Here is a 13,219-nt window from a genome sequence, read left to right on the forward strand (position 1 = left end):
TGTCATTTTTCCCTTGTTGCTTTCAATAATTTTTTTTTGTCTTTAATTTTTGCCAATTTGATTAGTATGTGTCTTGGTGTGTTTCTCCTTGGGTTTATCCTGTATGGGACTCACTGCACTTCCTGGACTTCGGTGGCTATTTCCTTTCCCATGTTAGGGAAGTTTTCGACTATAATCTCTTCAAATATTTTCTCAGGACCTTTCTCTCTCCTCCTTCTGGGACCCCTATAATGCCCTATAATGCAAATGTTGTTGCGTTTAATGTTGTCCCACAGGTCTCTTAGGCTGTCTTCATTTCTTTTCATTCTTTTTTCTTTAGTCTGTTCTGCAGCAGTGAATACCGCCATTCTGTCTTCCAGGTCACTTATCCGTTCTTCTGCCTCAGTTATTTTGCTATTGATTCCTTCTAGTGTAGTTTTCATTTCAATTATTTTATTGTTCATCTCTGCTTGTTTGTTCTTTAATTCTTCTAGGTCTTTGTTAAACATTTCTTGCATCTTCTCGATCTTTGCCTCCATTCTTTTTCTGAGGTCCAGGATCATCTTCACTATCATTATTCTGAATTATTTTTTCTGGAAGGTTGCCTATCTCCACTTCATTTAGTTGTTTTTTAGGGGTTTTATCTTGTTCCTTCATCTGGTATATAGCCCTCTGCCTTTTCATCTTGTCTATCTTTCTGTGAATGTTGTTTTTGTTCCACAGGCTGCAGGATTGTATTTCTTCTTGCTTCTGCTGTCTGCACTCTGGTGGATGAGGCTATCTAAGAGGCTTGATGGGAGGAACTGGTGGTGGGTAGGGCTGACTGTTGCTCTGTTGGGCAGAGCTCAGTAAAACTTTAATCCACTTGACTGTTGATGGGTGAGGCTGGGTTCCCTCCCTGTTGGTTGTTTGGCCTGAGGCAACCCAACACTGGAGCCTACCTGGGCTCTTTGGTGGGGCTAATGACAGACTCTGGGAGGGCACATGCCAAGGAGCACTTCCCAGAACTTTCACTGCCAGTGTCCTTGTCCCCACTGTGAAACAGAGCCACGCCCCACCTCTGTAGGAGACCTTCCAACACTATCAGGTAGGTCTGGTTCAGTGTCCCCTGGTGTCACTGCTCCTTCCCCTGGGTCCCGATGCACACACTACTTTGTGTGTGCCCTCCAAGAGTGGAGTCTCTGTTTGCCCCAGTCCTGTTGAAGTCCTGCAATCAATTCCCACTAGGCTTCAAAGTCTGATTCTCTAGGAATTCCTCCTCCCGTTGCCGGACCCCCAAGTTAGGAAGCCTGACTTGGGGCTCAGAACCTTCACTCCAGTGGGTGCATTTCTGTGGTATAAGTGTTCTCCAGTCTGTGAGTCACCCATGCAGCAGTTACGGTATTTGATTTTACTGTGATTGCACCTCTCCTACCACCTCATTGCGGCTTCTCCTTTGTCTTTGGATGTGGGGTATCTTTTTTGGTGAATTCCAGTGTCTTCCTGTCGATGACTGTCCAGCAGCTAGTTGTGATTCTGGTGTTCTCGCAAGAGGGAGTGAGAGCACATCCTTCTACTCTGCCATCTTGGTTCCTCCTCTAGAATTTTTATAGTATTAGTCTTAACATTTACATTTGTGATCAATTTAGGATAAATTGCAAGATACAAATTGAACTCTCCCTTTTTTTGTACAGATTTCCAATTGTTCCAGTACCATTTGTTGAGAATAGTTACCTTTTCCTACTGAATTGCCTTTACAGCATTTTCAGAAATAAATTGTTCATATATACAGGCATACCTCGTTTTATTGTGCTTTGATTTATTGCTCTTTGCAGATACTGTTTTGTTTTTTTGTTTTTTTTACAAATTGAAGATTTGTGGGAGTCCTATGTCAAGCAAGTCTATTGGCACCATTTTTCCAGCAGCCTTTTCTCACTTCCTGTCTCTATGTTACATTTTGGTAATTCTCGCAATATTTCAAACTTTTTCATTATTATCTACGATCAGTGATCTTTGATGTTACTATTGTAATATTTTGGGGTGACACAAACCACTTCCATATAACATGGCAAATTTAATCAACAAATGTGTGTATTAAGACTGACCAGCTGTTCCCCTGTCTCTCTGCCTCTCCTCTGGCCTTCCAATTTCCTGAGACCCAACAATATTGAGACTAGGCCTATTAATAACCCTACAATGGCCTCTAAGTGTTCAAGTAAAAGGAAGAGTGACATCTCTCACTTTAAGTCAAAACGTAGAAATTATTAAGCTTATTGAGGAAGGCTTGTTGAAAGCCAAGATGGACTGAAACCTAGGCCTCTTGTACCAAATGGTTATTAGCCAAGTTGTGAATGCAAAGGGAAAGTTCTTGAAGGAAATTAAAAGTGCTACTCTAGTGAACACACAAATGATAAGAAGTGGAACAGCCTTATTGCTGATACAGAGAAAGTTTTAGTTGTCTGAATAGAACATCAAATCAGCTATGACATTCCCTTAAGCCAAAGCCTAATCCAGAGCAAAGCCCTAACTCTCTTTAATTTGATGAAGGCTGAAGGAGGTGAGGAAGCTGCAGGAGAAAAGTTTGAAGCTAGCCGAGGTTGGTTCATGAGGTTTAAGGAAAGACTCCATCTCCAAAACATAAAAGTGCAAGGTGAAGCAGAAAGTGATGATGTAGAAGCTACAGCAAGTGATCCAGAGCTAGGTAAGATCATTAATGAAGGTGGCTAAACTACACAACAGGTTTTCAATGTAGATGAAACAGCCTTCTTGGGAAGAAGATGCGATCTAGGACTTTCTTAGCTAGAGAGAAGTCAATCCCTGGCTTCAAAGCTTCAAAAGACAGGCTGGCTCTCTTGTTAGGGGCTAATGAAGCTGGTGACTTTAAGTTGAAGTCAATTCTCATTTACCATTCTGAAAATCCTACGGCCCTTAAGAATGAGGCTAAATTGACTATTCCTGTGCTCTATAAATGGAATCACAAAGCCTGGATGACAATACATATATTTACAATATCGTTTACTTAATATTTTAAGCCCACCCACTGTTGAGACCTACTGTTCAAAAAAAGTTTCCTTTCAAAATACTACTGCTCATTGACAATGCACGTGGTCACCCAAGAGCTCTGATGGAGATGTACATACAAGAAGATTAATGTTGCTTTCATGCCTCGTAACACAACATCCATTCTGTAACCCACGGATCAAGGAGTAATTTTGACTTTCATGTCTTATTTTTTAAGAAATACATTTTGTAAGGCTATAGGTATAGCTGATAGCAATTCCTCTGATGGATCTAGGCAGGGTATATTGAAACTCTTCTGGGAAGGATTTGCTATTCTAGATGTCATTAAGAACATTTATGATTCATGGGAAGACATCAAAAGATCAACATTAACAGGAATTTGGAAGAAGTTGATTCCAACCCTCACAGAGGACTTTGAGGGGTCAAGACTAGAGTGGAAGAAATAAGTGCAGATGTGGTAGAAATAGCAAGAGAACTGGAATCAGAAGTAGAACTTGAAGATGTGACTGAACTCCTGCAATCTCATGATAAAACTTAAATGGGTGAGGAGTTGCTTCTCATGGATGAGCAAACAAATTGGTTTCTTGAGGTGGAAGTTACCCCTGATGAAGATGCCGTGAAGACTGTTGAAATTGCAAGAAAGGATTTATAATATTACATAAACTTAGTTGATAAAGCAGCAGCAGGTTTCAGAGGATTGTCTCCAATTTTGAAAGACAGCCTTGCATGCTACAGAGGATCATTCATGAAAGGAAGACTCGATTGATGTGGCAAACTTCACTGTTGTCTTATTTTAAGAAATTGCTAAGGTCACCTCAACCTTTGGCAACCACCACACTGATCAGTCACATCAGTAACTGCATGTGTAACTTGCATCAACATCAAGGCAAGACCCTCCACCAGCGTAAAGTTTATGACTCACTAAAGGCTCAAATGATGATGAGCATTTTTTTTTTACCAATAATGTATTTTTAAATTAAGTATATTGATTTTTAGACATAATAGTATTGCATACTTAATAGACTAGTATAGTATAAACATAACTTTTATATGCACTGGGAAACCAAAAAAAATTGTGTGACTCACTTTATTGCAGTATTCACTTTATTGAAGTGGTCCAGAACCAAACCCACAATATCTCTGTGGTATGCCTGTATACAGATCTATTTCTAGATTCTCTATTCTGTTATTTTATCTATTTGACTACATTTAAGCTAAAAACCACATCTTTTTTATTATTGTTGCTTTATTCTAGCTCTCCAATTATTTTTAAAGTTATTTCAGCTATTCAAGATCCTTAGCATTTTCTTATGAATTTTAAAACAAAAGTGTAGATTTCTATTAAAAAATTCTGCTGTGATTTTTATTAGGATTGTGTTGAATCTATAGATAAATTTTGGGAAAATTTTTATCATAATACTAGTGCTCTGAACCAGGAACATGGTAAAATCTCACTATTTACTTGAGTCTTCTTTAAATCATGTCTGCAATGTTTCTAGTTTTAAATGTGTAAGCCTCACATATGTTTTGTTAGATTTTTCCCAAAGTAATCACATTTTTATCCTATGGAAAATATTACTTTTAAATTAAATTTCTGACTGCTCATTGCTACAATAAAGATGTCCTACCTTGCAACTTTGCTAAACTCACACTAGTAGCTTTTCTTGAACATAGACAATGATGCCTTAAACAAAATTTTACTATTTCTTTTTACATTTTCATGTCACTTATTTTATGCCTTATTTCACTGGTTAGAAACTTCAGTACAATGTTGAATAGGTCTGCTGAGAACAGACATCCTCATCTCATTGCTAATTTTAGGGGGAAAGCATTTCATTTTTTAACATCAACCAGGATGTTAGTTTAACGTTATTGGTAGGTGCCCATTATCAGATAGAAGTTCTCTTTTATGCTTAGCTTATCAGGAGTTTCTAATTTAGTTTTTAGTTTAAATAAGAATGTATGATGGATAAGTCCCACTTGGTCATAAAGTTTTATCCTATTTATATATTTTTGGACTGAACTAGCTAGAATTTTCTTTAGAAGTTTTGCATCTATGTTTATGATAGTTATTGTTTATAGTTTTCTTTACTTGTAGTATTTTGTATGCTTTGATATCAGAGTGATGATGTCCCATAGGATAGATTGTGAAGTACAATGGTTCTTGAATTTTCTGGAAAAGTTTGTTTCAATTTGGTGTTATTTTCTTTTAATTGGTAAAATTAATCAGTAAACCATGAGGGCCTTAAATTTTCTCTGTGGGAAGATTTTCAGCTCAATTATTTAATGGATACTGGGCTATTCAGTTTATCTATTTCTTCCTGAGTGAGCTTTGGCAGTTAGTATCTTTCAAGCAATTTGCCCATTTTAACTGAATTAATGAATATATTGTTATAAAATTGTTCATAATATTCCCTTATGATCCTTTTAATACCTGTAGAACCTACTGTGATGACACCACTGTTATTCCTGATTTGGATAATTTTTGTCTTTTGGGGGGATCAGTCTAGGCTAAATTTTTATCAATTTTATCGACTGCAGAGAAACAGCTTCTGTTTCTATGTATTTTCACTATTTTTCTCTTTTCTGTTCATTTGATTTTTGTTCTGTCTGATATGTATCATTTTTTATCATTTTTATTTATCTTTTTTTTGTGTTGCTTACTTTGGGATGGATTTGCTTTTATTTTTCTAGTTTTTAAAGGTGGAAGCTAAGGCCATTAATTTGTGACCTTGCTTGCTTTCTAAGATAGGCAATTAGTACTATAAATTTCCCTCTGAGTGATAAGTTATGTGTTCATTGTCATTCAGTACAAAATACTTTCCAATTTCCTGTTGATTTCTTCTTTGACCTATAGGTTATTTAGAATTGTGTTTCTGAGTTTCCAAATACCTTTTGGGAATCTCCAGAGATTTATTTATCATTGATATCTAATATAGAGAACATACTTTGTATAGGTTGAATCATTTATAATTTATTGAAACTCAATTTATGGTGCAAATTTTGGTCTCTTCTATACTGTAGCTTTTGTTTTTGTTTTTTGTTTTGGCAGTACAAGGGCCTCTCACTGTTGTGGCCTCTCCCGTTGCGGAGCGCAGGCTCCGGACGCGCAGGCTCAGTGGCCATGGCTCACGGGCCCAGCCGCTCCGAACCCGTGCCCCCTGCATCGGCAGGCGGATTCTCAACCACTGCGCCACCAGGGAAGCCCTATACTGTAGCTTTTGATTTGAATATGTATTCTCCCATTGTCGGGTAGGGTGATCTGTGAATGTCAACTAGGTCAAGCTGGCTGATGACGTTGCTCAGGTATTCTATGTCTTTAATGATTACCTGTGCATTTTTCTATTAATTATTGAAAAAGAACTATTAAAGCTCCGAGTATACTTGAAGATTTATTTCTCCTTTTATTTAATCTTTTTTTTTCCCATGTATTCTGAAGCTCTTAGATACAACACCAAAAGCAGGAACCGTAAAAGACAAAAAAAATTGATAAATTATACTTCACCAAATTTATGAACTTTTGTCTCCAAAACTGTCTTTTAAGAGAATGAAAAATATAAGCCACAGAGTGGAAGAGAATAATTTCAAATCACGTATTTGATAAGGAACTTACACCTAGATTATATAAAGAACTCTCAAAATACATTAATATGAAAACAAATGACCCACTAAAGAGATGGGCAGAAAATTTGAACAGACATTTCATCTAAGAAGACATAGAGATGACAAACAATTGCATGAAGAGATTTGAGAATCTCTTATAATTATTCATTGGGAAATGCAAAATAAAACGTAATGAGATACCATTACACACCTATTATAATGGAGAGAATTTTAGAAATTTACCAAACCAAGTGTTGGCAAGTATGTGGAGCAACTGGAGTTCTCAAGAACTGCTAGTGGGGATGTAAAATGCAATTCTAGAACACAGTTTGGCAGTTTCTCTAAGAGTTAATCATAAAATCACCAAATGACTCAGCTATTCTCCTGCTAGCCATTTAACCCAAAAGGAATGAAAGCATATATCCATACAGAGACTTATATATGAGTACTTATTCATAGCATATTTATTTAGAGTAGCCAAAAACTGAAAAAAAAAACCAAATGTCCATCAACAGCTGAATATATAAACAAATATGGCATATCCATATAATGGAATATTACTGAGCAACAAAATAATAAACTATTAAGAAACAGTATGAATAAATCTCAAAATAATTATGCTGAATGAAAGGAGACATAAGGAGCACTTTTTTTATGACTATTTATTTAAATTCTAGAAAACAAACTAATCTCTACTGAGAGAAAAGAGATAAGAGTTGCCTGGGATGGGGCTTCCCTGGTGGCGCAGTGGTTGCGCGTCCGCCTGCCGATGCAGGGGAACCGGGTTCGCGCCCCGGTCTGGGAGGATCCCACATGCCGCGGAGTGGCTGGGCCCGTGAGCCATGGCCGCTGAGCCTGCGAGTCCGGAGCCTGTGCCCCGCAATGGGAGAGGCCACGATAGAGGGAGGCCCGCATACCACAAAAAAAAAAAAAAAAAAGAGTTGCCTGGGATGGAGAGGAGGAGCTTGAGAGAAGGATTACCAAGGAACATGAGGAAACTTTTAGGGGTAATGGATATGTTCACTATCTTGATTGTGATAATGGCTTCAAGGATGTATATACATATTCAAACATATCAAATTTGTATACTTTAAAATTATGAGTTTATCGTATGTCAATTATACATAATAAAACTGTTAAAAGCAAAATTAAACCAAAAAGAATACAGGACTTAAATTTTCCACTTCCATAAATACTAGCAACCTAAACAATAAGCTTTTAAATATATATAAATACTTAGTGAGATTACCATAGATGCATTATAGACATGAAGAGTCAGATGCGGTAAGCTGAACTTCCAATTTGGTGAAGTCATTACAAATATTATGTACTTTCATTATTAGTCATTCAATTACTGTTTCAGTTTTATTTTGCCAAGTAGTTTAATATTAGAGATATATTTTTCTTAATTATTTGTGCTTCCTCATTTTATGTAGTGATAATATTTTCCCAGTTGTCTGCTATACACATCTACATTTTATTTGACCAGGATTTTATATACTGTATGTGGAGAATGATAGGGGCAATAACATTTTGGCCCCCTCTCTCCACATATTTGCTCCTCAGTGTTTCATCCCTTCCCTCTTCCCCTGCTCTCTCCGTACACACACAAACAAAATAAGGGCAGAGACATTTCTAAACAGATTTGTCAGAACCCAGGATATGATTGTAGTATTTTGATGTACTATTTTGTGTGGCTATGGATTCTTAACAATCAAAGCCCATACTTTGATATGCAGTTATATTCGTGGCTTCACTGAGTAGATAGTAAACCCTACAGTGACAGGAGTGCAATTACTCATCTTTGTAACTCTTTTGCTTAGTACAGACCCTGGCACATAATGAGCATTGTTAAATATTCATCAAATTAATGAGCGAAAAGAATTTTAGCATTCAGTATTGGAGAGACTATAACAGAACTGATATTTCCACATTGCTGCTGCCATATACTAGTAGAAGAGCAGTCATAGGGTAAGCATTATGTCAAGTTAAATAAACAATGGTAAGGTGTTCATACTCACCCTCCTTATAAGTGCTGTTTGAGTATTTTGGCAGAAACAAACTCTTTACTATTTATCTAGCACCTCCATTGAGTACACGTAGGAAATTGTACGGACATTGTTACTGATCCGTGCACTGGTTCTACAAGGTAGGTATTACTTCTAGCTTAGCCTTGAAGAAAATGGATCTTGGAGAGGTAAGAGAGGGCCAAATATGGATATTTTGAGCATGTGCTCTTTCCAGTTATTTTGTATTTAAATTAAAATATAAAATGATAAAGCTAATATCATGTACATTTACTAAGTGACCAGATAATTTGGAGCCTGAGATATTTTTCAGTGCCACATGCTTTGGACAAATTAATTTTTTAAATATAATTACATCCTGGTTGCTGCCCAGTATTTGTGGGAGCAAAACATTGCCCTCTCTGAAATTTTCTTTCTTTACCGGTCCACTCTTTGACATCAGGTGTTGTTCCCACTTCTTGGAACTTAAATTACATACCTCAAAGGAAAGTACCGCAGGTACTGTCTCATTCGATCTGAAAAACATCCCCGTGCAGGTACAATACATCCCAAGTATTGTAAGGTGGCTTGAGCGAGTATTCCTAACTCCTTGGCTGATGCATCTTGCCCAAAATCTATTAATCCTAGCTGCTTCACTTCTTGTAGCTCCTCAACTTTGACAACTGCAGGCCAATATCCAGAGCATTTTCTCTTGGGAATTAACTGGTATGATAATATGTTTGAATATTAAAGAACTAATCTTAAATAAACATCATATTCTTCTGAAGTAATCACACTAGACTCAAAGGTAAGAATATCGCCTCTTACTTTAAAAGCATGTATAGAATATATAGTTTTATAAAAATACATTTTCAACTGAACAGTTTTATGCATGTTAAAGATATATAGCAATGAAATTTAGATGGTGAATTACAGTAATATGACTCCGAATTGCAAATAATAAATGTCAATAAGAGCAATCTATTTTCATTAAAAGTATCTTGAATTTAAAATCTACAAAATAGAATTATTATTCACTTAAATATCCATATAATTTGATTTGAAGTCAAAGTAAAAGCACACTGATGACTAATGTGTATGCGTTTTATACAAATAGGAGCTTTATCCTGCAGTTTAGCAGCTAAAGACATACAGTAAATTGAATGGATTTGCAGTTGAGTTTTCAGATATGCTTCTCTTGTTACAATGCTGTGATCAAATGGGGGACATATCACAGGAGTTAAGAGCTAAGCTGTTAAAGAAGATGAGCTGGATTTGTAGCCAACTGACAGTACACATTAATGCTATGTACTTTCTTGTGTTTAATAAGACTTTATGGCTCCACAATATAGGTCCAGGGTCTCTTAGGAACTGATCTATAATGAATATTTTACTTTGCTAATACTAAGAATTGTGGCCAAACACCAAACCAAACAAACAACTATTACGTGATTTCCAATACAATGCTCTATATTTATGTGCCATAAAAGCCAAAGGTAGACTTATCTACAGTATTGAACTATAAAGCTTAACTACTGAATCAAATATAGCTAAGACACAGAAACTGTCTGACTAAAATAATCTTATAGAAGCATTTGCTTTAGTTTTTGTTATTTTTACAAACTCTTGTTTGTATTCTGAACATTATTTTAAAACTCACACGTCTTAACACATACCACAATCTATTCGTGCCCAATCTTGGCAACTAATGAATGTTCCTATTACAGTGAGATATAATGTGTCATTTCCAATTAGCTTTTATAAAATGGGAAGACAAAGTTCTAACAATGCTACTGTTCTTTAACTCATATCATAAGGTCTTTTTTTCTTTAGAAATTCATAACAGTTTGGCTCTGATACTCCCTTATTTAATAACTGAGGTCAACTAATATAAAACTAAACTCAAATAAGTTAAGGGATCCTGAAAATTGTGATTTTAATATAAAAATGTAACAAAGTTAGGCAACATTCAATGGCTAGCCTTTATCCACCTGGAGCAATGTTTGTGGGTTTTTCTTGAGATTGAGTTTACATTAATCAAACTCTCCAAGTAATGTTAAGCTTTCCTGGGGTTAAAATGAAAATACCTAGAATTTACCATTCTTCTTCCTTCCCACAAATTCCTGTGTCTTGTCAGCTATAATTGCTGTTAATTAAGAAAAATCATGGTATGCTTACATTCATGTCACTAATTTTCAAAGGAACTCTAAGTTAACAAAGAAAGAATATAAGTAGCTAAAAAATGATAGTTTTTAAAATGATGAACGTGGAAAAATTAAAAATCTAATATTGCTACTACATTCACACTAATTTATTTTTTTCTGATTACAAATTCTTAAAGAAAAGATAAAATTGTGTGTTTTTCATTTTGCTTATTTTTAGCATTCTACTTTTTATTAAAATCCATCTACAAAATTATAGTTTATATAAAAAAATTCTCTAAAAGGTAACCAATGACAAGTTTAATATTTTTAAAGGTTATTAAATTATTTGTACATTACTTTTCTACTATAGAGTGGAAAAGTCATGCCGAAATCCAGTAAATGATTCATGCATTCTTTATCTTTGTTTTCTAGCTAACATGTTTAGGGTGTTATAAAAGGAATTACATGAAGCGGAGGAAGTAATAAGAGAATAAATGGTGATGATATGCTTTGGAAGAAAAAGGCAATCTAGAGATAATTCTTTTTGTGCTGATCATATCTAATTCCTGTTCTTAATTCCCCATCAAATTTACTAATCTTTGCCTACATCATGCTACATCAGAAATCTAAAAGAAATAAAATTAGTTTGTGTCATGGTCATTTTTCTTTAACATTTCACTCTTTATAACTGGAGTGTCCCTTGAGGATGCCAAGCTGAGTTTACTCAGGAACATTTCTTAAGAGATATTATTGACATCAATACAGATATTGCAAACACTGTGATGCTAGTCTAAATATCTCAAAGTCAAGATGAGTAGATAAAGTGTATTTCCCCTCTAGACCATGTGATCTTTGAGGACAACAACTGTATCTCAATCCCCTTGAGCCCTCTAGCTTCTATCAGAGTACCCAGAATGTGCCAGGGGCTAACGTTTGTTGACTTCAAACTGTGGCTTGAGAAATGAAGTAGTAGAGCAAAGACTGAATGATGAGTAGATCACAGTGTAAAAGCTTAAGGTAGGGCTAATAAAACCAAGAAGCTGGAATGATCTGAAGGAACTGGCATTGCAACAAGGTATGAATGCATAAAACTCTTAATTTGGAATTCAGGGAGTAGCATCCCTGCTACTAGGCAATGACGGGATGTTTCAGTTAAGAGCTTCTGATTCTGCTTTTGTCTATGCTGTAATTACTAATAAGAATATGACTTCTCTATATTTTCCTCATCATACAGCCCCAGCGAAATGTCATAGGCATTATAGTTGATCTCATAACCCAGCATATTTTCCTCTCCCTTCCCCCTGCATCTATCTCTCTTAAAGAAGCTACCAGCTGTTTTCCCTCCCCTAGCACCTTTTCCAGATTGGGGTCTGCAGTAGAGTATATGTGTGAGCCCCAGGAAGAAAAGGGGTTAGAAGTCCTGTGAAATGATTTGAATTTCTCCATGACTTGGTTTAAGCAGGACCCACTGTTATCAGGGAAGCAAATGAGATTCTGGCAATAGCAACACTGGAAGATAGACAGATAAAAAGCAGGACAGGCAGCTGCTGAGAGTGGCCAGCCAAAGCAGAGAAAGACCAAGGGGTGGGGGAAGGGAGAAAGAAAAATAAAGAGAAGGAAAATCTGGGAGAGAAACTGAGTAAGAGATGTAGAGACAGACATATCTGGGGATACTTACAGAGTAATGACTCTCAACTCTGACATTTTTTTACAGTGAAGAAGCCAGGGAAGACTTTTTTAAAATTTGCTTTATAGAGATATAATTTACATATAAAAAGTCATCAGTGTTAAGTGTATAATTCTTTTATATTTAACAATATATAGAATCATGTGACCACCACCACTGTCCAGATATAGTAAACCTAAAAGTTTCCCTCTTGCTCCTTTGCACTCAGTCGCCTCTCCTTCATGCCTGGTCCCTATCTTTCTCTGGCTGTTAGTAATCCTTTTTTATAAAATATTTTCAGCATCCCAAAATATATAAAGAAAATGTAAAAACTTGCCCCTAAAATCATTGGCTGGCTTCATCAGTCTTAGCATTTTGTGATATTTGCTTTCTTTTAAAAAATGAAGTCAGAAAGAGAAAAACAAATACCGTATGCTAACACACATATATGGAATCTAAAAAAAAAAAAAAAATGTTCTGAAGAACCTAGGGGCAGGACAGGAATAAAGACGCAGACGTAGAGAATGGACTTGAGGTCACAGGGAGGGGGAAGGGTAAGCTGGGACAAAGTGAGAGAGTAGCATTGACACTACCAAATGTAAAGTAGACAGCTAGTGGGAAGCAGCCACATAGCACAGGGAGATCAGCTCGGTGCTTTGTGACCACCTAGAGGGGTGGGACAGGGAGAGTGTGAGGGAGATGCAAGAGGGAGGAGATATGGGGCTATATGTATATGCATAGCTGATTCACTTTGTTATACAGCAGAAACTAACACACCATTGTAAAGCAATTATACTCCAATAAAGATGTTAAAAAAAAAA

The sequence above is a fragment of the Physeter macrocephalus genome, chromosome 4, assembly GCF_002837175.3.
Source record: "Physeter macrocephalus isolate SW-GA chromosome 4, ASM283717v5, whole genome shotgun sequence".
NCBI lineage: Eukaryota > Metazoa > Chordata > Mammalia > Artiodactyla > Physeteridae > Physeter > Physeter macrocephalus.